At 34.2% G+C, this 9609-nt stretch overlaps 1 long non-coding RNA gene across 1 annotated transcript; it reads right to left on the bottom strand.

The window, feature by feature from the left end:
• Nucleotides 1-3038: 3038 nt before the first annotated feature.
• LOC110871361 lies at nucleotides 3039-3394 on the bottom strand. The gene is made up of 2 exons (XR_002553676.1): nucleotides 3263-3394; nucleotides 3039-3164 (listed from the first exon to the last, which is right to left on the bottom strand). It is a non-coding gene; the product is annotated as an uncharacterized LOC110871361 (long non-coding RNA).
• Nucleotides 3395-9609: the final 6215 nt, after the last annotated feature.

The raw sequence follows: 9609 nt of genomic DNA, 5'->3' as shown, positions 1-9609 counted from the left end.
TGTTCCTGTTTTGATAAAAATAGAGAAGAAATTCTGCGTTAAAGTACGGATTTCACTCCTGATTCAACGCAAATTCTCCTGTTTATTGATAAAATGCGGGTCGAACAAGCAATTTGGTCGAGAGTTTGCGGTTTTCACACCTAATCTCGGCCTAATCACTCGTTCATTTTTGAAAATAATGCAGTGAGAGTGTGGTGTAAGCGAGAATAGCGAGACATAGCACGTAAGCTCGTACAAATCCCTTAAGGGTATGCACAAGTCAGTCTGTTGGTACTTAACTATAGACTAGGTCATTTCTAAGACATCGACCCGGACTAGGTCAAGTCCTGCCTAATTTCCTATAGTTATGGCTCTGATACCAATCTGTCACACCCCAACCGATGGCGGAATCATCGGGGCGCGGCACTGAGCGAAACAGATTGTCCAGAAATTTCCATAACAACTACGATTACTAATTATTTAATCATCACGTCCCATACCATGACATAAAAAGTAGCATAGTTATTACAGACAAAAATCAAGACAAATAGTTCTATTCCGACAACTCAGATTTCAAATAAAAATAAATTGTCTTTGTTTCTAGACTCTTTCTAAGCCTTGATTTCATCACACAGCAAACAAGGCATCCTAGCATCTTAAGCACCTGCCACATACGTTAAAGTAAAAGTCAATACACATAGTGTAAAGGTGAGCATACAAGTTTAATAGATATAATAGAGTTCGAAATCGTTTTCGCATAACCAGCACGTGCAATGCGTGAAATGAAGCACATAAGTTATCGACATGATCCTATCAATACCAATGACTGCGGGTTGACTGTGCAAGGCAGTTCTTAATCCATATTCACCATTGTGAACCATGTGTTTAATTGTCCTTAATAACCCCTGAGTGAACAAGTGCTGAGTCCAAACTATAGTACTATCGTTGCTAAGGCAGGCAGACAGCAATCCATGTGTAAACATAACAAACAAGCATTCATTTAGTCACATATAACATGCAGTAACGGTTAGCGTTAAAGTATTGCGTAGTGTGTTCGATGTGATTTAGAATAAGTAACGTATGTAACACCCAAAAGTGCGTAAAGCAAAAAGGGTTCGAGTATACTCACAGCGATGATGGATTGAAGGGAGCGCTAGAGCGAGTTTAGCCTGATCAGAACGATAGTATAAACGATAAGTGGCGCGTAAATCGGTGCAAGTGTCAAAGGATCGGACGGTAATCCGATCGGATGGCCAGTCGATCGGGTGACAATCTGTTCGGATGGTCATCCGATCGGGTGACCATTCGTTTGGATTGTTACCTCGTTTGGGATGGATATGTTTGTGTATGATGGTTTGCATTTTGAAGTTTTCGTTGTAGCATTTTGAAAACAGAGAAGTATCTCTACCTTTCAGGTCGGGCGATCGAACGGTCGTTCGATCGGGTAACGATCCGATTGGTTGGACACTTAGTGAGAACAAGTTCACAGCAGTTTGTCACTCGATCGGATTGCAGTCTAAACATCACATGGTCGGATGGTAATCCGATCGGATGTCAATCCGATCGGACGGCAATCCGTTCGATGTTCAAAACCTCCAAAGTTGAAAATAAAAGTTAAGTGTCCGACCAAGGTGCAAGCTGATCAGGTGGCTGTCCGATCGGATGGCAGTCCGATCGGGAGGCAATCCGATCGGACGGCAATCCGTCCCGGCGGCCTGATCGTCTTGTTACTTGGTTGTTTTGATAGTTTTGCGATTTTCTCGAGACGGTTTGATAACGTGCCAAACAACAGAAACCTCGTCAAGACTTAGTGACCCAATCGGACAGGAATCACCCTAGTCCAACCAGTTTAACTGTTCGAGACGGTGTTTCATGTTTAACCCGAAATCAGTAATCTCTTGGAAAGAATCCAGATCTTGAACCAACACATCACTAAGAAGGAGTAGAAGATCAGAACAAGCTCCGATTCTATCGATTTTGAGTGCATTGAGTGTAAAAGAGTTGAAAGAAAATAAGAAAACCATCTCTCAATCCTTTTCACCTTGAATATGTTCAGATCTATGCAAGATCTTTGTTTATTCATGTGGAAATCGTTCAGATCTAAGTTGTTCTTGGTGGGTTGAGGCCAAAACATGAAGCTCATAAGAACCCCATGATGACATCATCCTAGAACACCTTAAATCTAGTGATTTCACGGTTAAAAGTTAAGATTTAAAAGATAGAAAGGTGTAGGAGTGCGTGTAGATCAAGAAAGTACAAGATTTAGGTTGAAAACTTACAAGAATCGCGAGAAATCGGAAGAAAAGTGGGCTGGAGCGAGTTGAGTCGAGTGAGAGTTGTCACATCAAGTGATGTGACATATGAAGGGTATTTATAGGGTTTCCCAAAATGGAAAGTGGGGAAAGTGGCTGCCACCCGATCGGGTGGCAACTCGATCGGGTGGCAATTCAGTCGGTTGGCCACTCGATTTGAGTGTTCGGCGCGACGAGTTTTGCTGTTTCGATTCGCGTGTTGAGCTTTGCGATGCGATGGAGTTTCTCATTAATCCCAACTACTATATCTAACATACAATCATCCTAATTAACTTGCGCTTAGCGTTTGCGATTCGATTGCGATAGCGTTTCGATTGCGTTTCGATTAATCACCACAACATAAACATAAATAAACGTGCACAAGTAACACATAAGTAACACACACACACGTAAAACAATATCCAGAACACATAATTCGGATTGCGAATGCTATTGTGATTGCGATAAATGATAAAGCGATAAAGCATGCGATAAACAGCGAATAAACCTCGATTATTAACAAGTACTCCACATAATACAACTAATGCGATAAATAAAATAGACTATCTACAAGTCAAAGATGTCAAAACAAGAATTGAGCAAGGAGTGACAGATCGCAATTAGCAATCTTTTCTTCCTTTGACTTCAATCTTGACTTTGACTTTGACTTTCGAAACACGGGGTGTTACAGGACTTCAGTAACAAAATCTGCTAGGGATTTGATGAACCCTAGTTATTCAAGAATCATAGAACTTCCTGGAGAGAGAGTGACCATAAAAAGAGATCTAGAAAATATCTTATGAGTTGTTGAAAAACTCCAACAACTTGACTCTTTGTTTAATAAACCCTCTCATATGCCCATCACAACTTGTCTAGCCCATTTTCAAGGCAACCCTGGGCAACATAAGCAATCCATGAACCTCAAAACATATTTGGAATAAAAATAAACATTCTAGATATAAAAAACAGACTGATTAACTTTAGAGGCTTACACATATCATCATGCTGTTGAGGAAACAATCCTTTAGTGAACAACTTCTGTAGTTTTAATGACACTAGATGCAACTTTTTCCCGAAAAAAAGCTAATCTCGAAGTGTTTTGTATAGTCATGAATAAAGGATGATAATACCTAACAATACATCACAAATTTCTCATTCCACATACATTGGGCTTGTTTAAGCGTACATAAAGACGTATTCAATTTACATACTTTGGTATTATTTTCTGAATAATTCCCATCAACCATTACCATGTATCGTCTACTTTTGGTTCATTATATAAAAAAAGCATTATTTACATCTAACTAATATAGTGGCAACTATTTTGAAAATATAAGTTGATCACACACCTAACATTGCCATTTTGACGACAGAGGGAAGGTCTTATCAAAATCTATACCCTTTCTTTGGTTAATACCCTCAGCAACCAGCCTAGCCTCATATCATTCCACCTCCCTATGAATTTATATTTAACTTTAAACATCCATCTACAACCAATAGGATACGTTTTCTATCAGCAGGTAAGTCAGTTTCCAAAGTATTATTTCTATGAAATGTTGCAATCCCTTCATTCATATCATTTACCTAATTAGCATCTTTTAACGCTTTCTCGTATGTCTTTGGTTCAACATTTTTTTAATATCTGATCAAAACAAAGATTTCAAACAGAAAGATTTGCATAGCTAACTGCTTTTTCAAAACCGAATTTGACTTCTTCTTCAATCACAAAATCTTCTAATTTTTTTGGAAGATTAATGTTTCTGGCTGATCTCCTCAAATACTGTTGGGCCTTTATTTCTCTTTGGAGATCTTGTCTCTTCATTTCTAACATTGGCGTGATCTACATAATAGGAGATATCATTTGTCTACATAGGCTGCTATAAATCAACCAAGCCTATTGATTCAGAATTACTCATATGTTGCGGACCTACACTAGTAGTCTTTTTGCACCCACTCCTCATTATCGGGAATGTTTTCATTTGAGAATTTTTTTCAATTTTAAAAACATCAAAAAAAAAAATTAAGGTGATTAATGAAACTTTCACTATTTAAATGTTTCTATTCAAATTTGAACTAGAGGTAATTACACGATCGGTTCTATGGTTTGTAAAGAGTACCAAGGTTCGGTACCAAGAGTTTAAAGTAACAATCTAGGGTACAACTTTTGGTTTTGTAACATCCTATGGTATTAAGGCTAACATCTCTTAAAAACTTACTGAGAACTGATGGTATTTTCGTCATATCACATCTTGGTACCTAACCTTATTACTTTTGAGAAACTGCATCGATTTATCACGTAATTAACTCTTATTATTTAAAACATAATTTCTCCTGTTTTATTTTATTATTATTTAACTCCACTTTTCTTAATTATTTAACAAAATAACTTTTAAATTAGTGAGTTCAGCTCGATTTCACACAATGAAACGTAGATACAAAATACGTTGTTAGTTTGGCTCGATTTTACACAACGAAATGTAGATAAAAAATACATTGTAACGTAGATAAAATCTTTTAGAATATATATCTTTTCATACAACAAAACGTAGATAACAAAATTCTTTGTGAGTTCGGCTCGATTTAACACAAGGAAACTCAGATAAAAGTACGTAATGACATAGATAAAATCATTTAGAATTTATAACTTTTTACACAAATAAATGTAGATAAAAACACGCAATGAGTTCTGCCTGGTTTCGCAACGAAATGTAGATAAAAATATGTCATGACATAGATAAAATCTTTAAGAATGTATAAATTTTCACACAAAGAAAAGCAGATAAAAAACATGTCATGGGTTCGGCACGGTTTCACACAATGAAACGAAGATATCAAATTCGTCCTAACGTAGATAAAATATTTTGGAATATAACTTTTCACATAGTGAAACGTAAGTAAAAAACATGTCGTGAGTTCGGCTGGATTTCACTCAACGAATCGTAGATAAAAAATATGTGTTTACGTAGATAAAATATTTTAGAATATATAACTTTTCACACAACGAAACATACATAAAAACATACGTCGTGAGTTCGGCTAAATTTGACACAACGACACATAGATAAAAAATATGTTGTTAGTTCTGCTCGATTTCACACAACGATACATAGATAAAAAAGAAAAATCGTGACTTAGGATTGGTTTCGCATAACAAAATCTAGATAAAAATACGTCATGATGTACATCAAATCTTTTAGAATATATAATTTTTCATCATTTAAAAAATTATTTAGTTAAATAGTTAAAAAAACTGTTAGATAATAAAAGAAAAAGAAAAGTTATGTTTTAAATGATTGGAGTAAATTACGCGATAAGTCCATTTGGTTTCTCAAAAGTAACAAGATTGTGTACTAAGATGTGGAATGATGAAAATACCATTAATTGTCAGTTAGTAATTAACTGGAGTTAGCCCTAGGATGTTAAAAGATCAAAAGTTAATACCCCATATTTTTACTTTAAACTCTTAGTACCAAATCTTGTTATTTTACATAAACCACAAGGACCAACCATGTAATAAACTCTTTGAAAGGAAATTAGATTGTTTCATAAACCCTAACGCATTTTTCAGTATGTTCATCAAACTTGTGTGAAGTACTTAAAACCATACAAAAAAAAATCTCAAATGATTAAGAGAGGGTTTGAGTCCAAACAATATTCATACGGAGATTTGTCGTTCAACACAGATAAAGGTGTCATGTTAACCAGTAAGAAATAGATAACACACATTTATTGCAAAAACTAACAGGTAAACCTTTAGAAAAAGTAATGCCCCTGGCCACATTTAAAAGATGTTTATGTATTCTCTCAACTCATTTTCCACTAGAGTGCAAGCACATGATATTTGATGAATAATATCATGTGCATCTAAATAAACAAACATGTGATTAACAAACTGCATTAACACTTCTAAAATTTTTAATTGATTTATCAAATTAGATTTTTAGTTAAGTTATAAAAACTTTTAATATTTTTGAAAACCTCATATTTATCTTTCATCAAAAACACCCATACCCAGCTCTAGTATAATAATCTACAATAGTAAGGAAAGTACTTAAATCCCTCTCTGCTAGTACCTTTATAAGGTCCTCAAATATCTAGGTGAACTAATTTACCTAGACTCAAAGACATATCATCGTTAAAGGAAATGGGGTTCTATGTTGCTTAGATTTATGATATATATCACGCGGTCCGGTTTCTTTTACGTTTTTAAATTTAAACCATCTTTTAAAACATGTAAAACTTGATCAGACAGATGACCTAATCTAGAATGTCACAAATTTATAACATCAAAGCTATTAAAACACACCTTCATATCACATTATTTTATGTATCACTACAAAAATAAAGACCATTGCTTTGTCTATCAAGCTAAATGTAATAATTTTCTTCATAAAAAACAACACTAAGTTTATTATCTTTGGCAAGTTTGTACAGTGAAACTAAGTTAATACAGTATTCTGATACAACAAACACAGCAAAATCATTTAATTTAAAACACTCAATTTTAGTTACAATAGTGTTAGAACCATTAGGATCTTTTACTTTTATTTAAAACTCAGACATATCTATTTGATTGAAAACATTTTCATCAGACATCACAATGTGTTGATTTGCACCAGAATATGATTCAGTTTAAGTCACATTTTGAAAACTTTCCAGCATTAAAGCTAAGTATTCTTTTATTAAGGCTAGATGCAGAAAAAAAACATTAAAACAACTACCTCAAACATTAGTTTTTAGAGTTTCTTCAACATTTTTCTCATTTAGCAAACCTAAAAAATAGCAAATTGATCAGAGGTAAGAGAACTAATTTGAACAAAAGAAGTCTGAGCAGTTTAATCACTCACAGAGTTATTTGTGATACGAGACTTAGTTCCTTGACTAAAGTTTTGATTACCTCTAGGTCTAAAACCTCGACAAAAGAAGTTCGAGCAGTTTTACCACTCACAGGGTTAGGCCATCTATAAAACTTTCTTTTGTTATCAACTAACTGATTTGCTTTTGATACAAGTCCAACATCTTGTGTTTTGAGAGGTTAATATATATCGTCTAAACCCATAAAAAACTACATGAGTTTTATCAGATAACTAAAATCATTAAACACTTTTGATGCTTAAAGGTACAAGATAGTAGTTAAACAATTGCATCAAATTGTTTTCACATAGTATTAAATGTATGATAATAATCAGACACATTATAACCACTTTGCGTAAAACACTTAATTCTTTAAAACAATCCAAACACAACAAACCCATCTACTTTGTCATAAGTTTCTTTCAAATCCTCCCAAACTTCAGAAGCTAGTTTAGAATAGACTTGACCAACATATGACTCATCAGAAACAGTATTGAGAATCTAAGAAAGAACTATAAAATTACACCTTTCCTATTGTTTAGCAAGAACCACATTATTAATTGATTTTATACAAGTTTTATCAATAAAACTGGTTTTGTTTTTATTTTGTAAAGCCATATTCATAGAATTAGCCCGTACAGTATAGTTTTCAGTTTCTTCCAACTTTATACTAATCACAGTTAGACTACTAGAATCACTAGCATGAAGATACAACGGGTCCCTAGCTTCCAACTTACTAACAAGAGTTTTAGATATCATAATAGGATCACCTTCAACCATTATATTTCAATTAAAAAGGTACGTTGATCACACACACACACGTAGGAAAATTGACTGAAACTAGAGCCAGGAATTCAGACAAACTACTCTAGGTGGCAAGTCAAGAAAAAATAGTTATAGTCGATGATGCAAACACACAATAATTGTAAAACTACTCACACAAGTGATGCACACAAAGATGATATAACAGTCAACAATATCTCTAACAATCAAGAAGATATGTACATGTATATGCAAGCATACAAGTATAGGGCAGGGCTCTATGTGTTATCAACAAGCGTTGATCCCCTTAAGTCAGCCAAGATATGCCTATCAATAGAAATAACATGTGACAAAAATTAAACCTAGGGAAAAGAATGATCTCACATTTTCGAGTTTCGAGGATGATGAACCAAGTAGATACACATTTTTAAATGAACAAAAAGTATTAGTGTGAACCACAACCTTTAGTTAGGGTTACGAGAACACAATCTTCTGAAAGCTTGAACTAGATAAGAGATGTGCCATAACCTTCAGTTAGGTTACGGAACTTAATTCTTTCAAAAGTTGAATTAGATGAGTGATGAGCATTAGAATCATGCCTTTAATTTCCAAGAACCTTTGTCTTCAACTTTCAATGACGGTATAAATCAGATCGCCAACAGATCTTGGGTTTGAAACTTAGAAACCCTAGTTACACAACCTTCAAAGATAAGAGTGAAAGATCAGAGCTTTAACAGATTATCTACCTAAACCGAATTTATTAACCCAAAAATCTTCTAATACAAACAATCAGAAACAAGAATACAAACTATCGACTAGAGAATCAACAATGGGATGGTTATCCTAACAAAACTAAATACAATTGAACAAAAAAACTCTAGAGATTTGATGAACCCTAGTTATTTAAGAACCATAGAACTTTCTGGAGAAAGGGAGAGATAGAGAGGCCATAAAACGAGATCCAGAAAATATCTTCTGAGTTTTTGAAAAACTCTGACAACCTGACTCTTTTCTTTATAAACCTTCTCATACGCCAATCACAACTTATCTGGCCCATCATCAACTCGACTCCTCTCGAAGCCCACAACAACATAAGCACCATGAACTCAAACACATTTGAAGTAACAAATAATTAAACAATCTGGATATAAAACTGATAAAATACATTTATTCTAATCTTTTAACATAAACTATCTTTGTCTCATTGTAAATCTTCGTATTTAAGGTTTATAGAGAGACAAATTATTAATATTGTATATTAACAAAAACTAAATTTTATTTTCGCCGGTTTTCATGATTGTTGACTCGCTTCTTACATTTTCTAGCCGTCAAGCAAGAGCAAGCAGCTAATATGTTGATGGCCCTCGTTCCTCTCGATGTCATTGCCTCCTAATTATCACTTTTTAAGAAACCCTCAATCATTCTTTTTTAGTTTCCCCATTAGTCAATGGATCTCCAACAAAGTAACTTGTGAAATAAGAACATCAATAAACTCTCTAACTGATAAAAATAGTTGGTTTTATTTCTTAAGTGTTTATAAACTTAGTTACTACACAAAAATATATTAGTAGTTAGTTTCCTGAAGTGGCTTTTATTTCAATCTCCTAGTTTATCTTGACAAAGGGTTTCCGCAAGCGGTTTGCTTGAGCTTGATGTCTTGGTTAGGTTCTTCTAGGCACCGCTATCAATTTCAAATCCACTATGTCAAGTTTTAAGCTCCCAC

The sequence above is a fragment of the Helianthus annuus genome, chromosome 8 (genome assembly GCF_002127325.2).
Source record: "Helianthus annuus cultivar XRQ/B chromosome 8, HanXRQr2.0-SUNRISE, whole genome shotgun sequence".
Lineage (NCBI taxonomy): Eukaryota > Viridiplantae > Streptophyta > Magnoliopsida > Asterales > Asteraceae > Helianthus > Helianthus annuus.
Note: the sequence above shows the minus strand (reverse complement) of the source record. Positions and strands in the feature narration are given on the sequence as shown.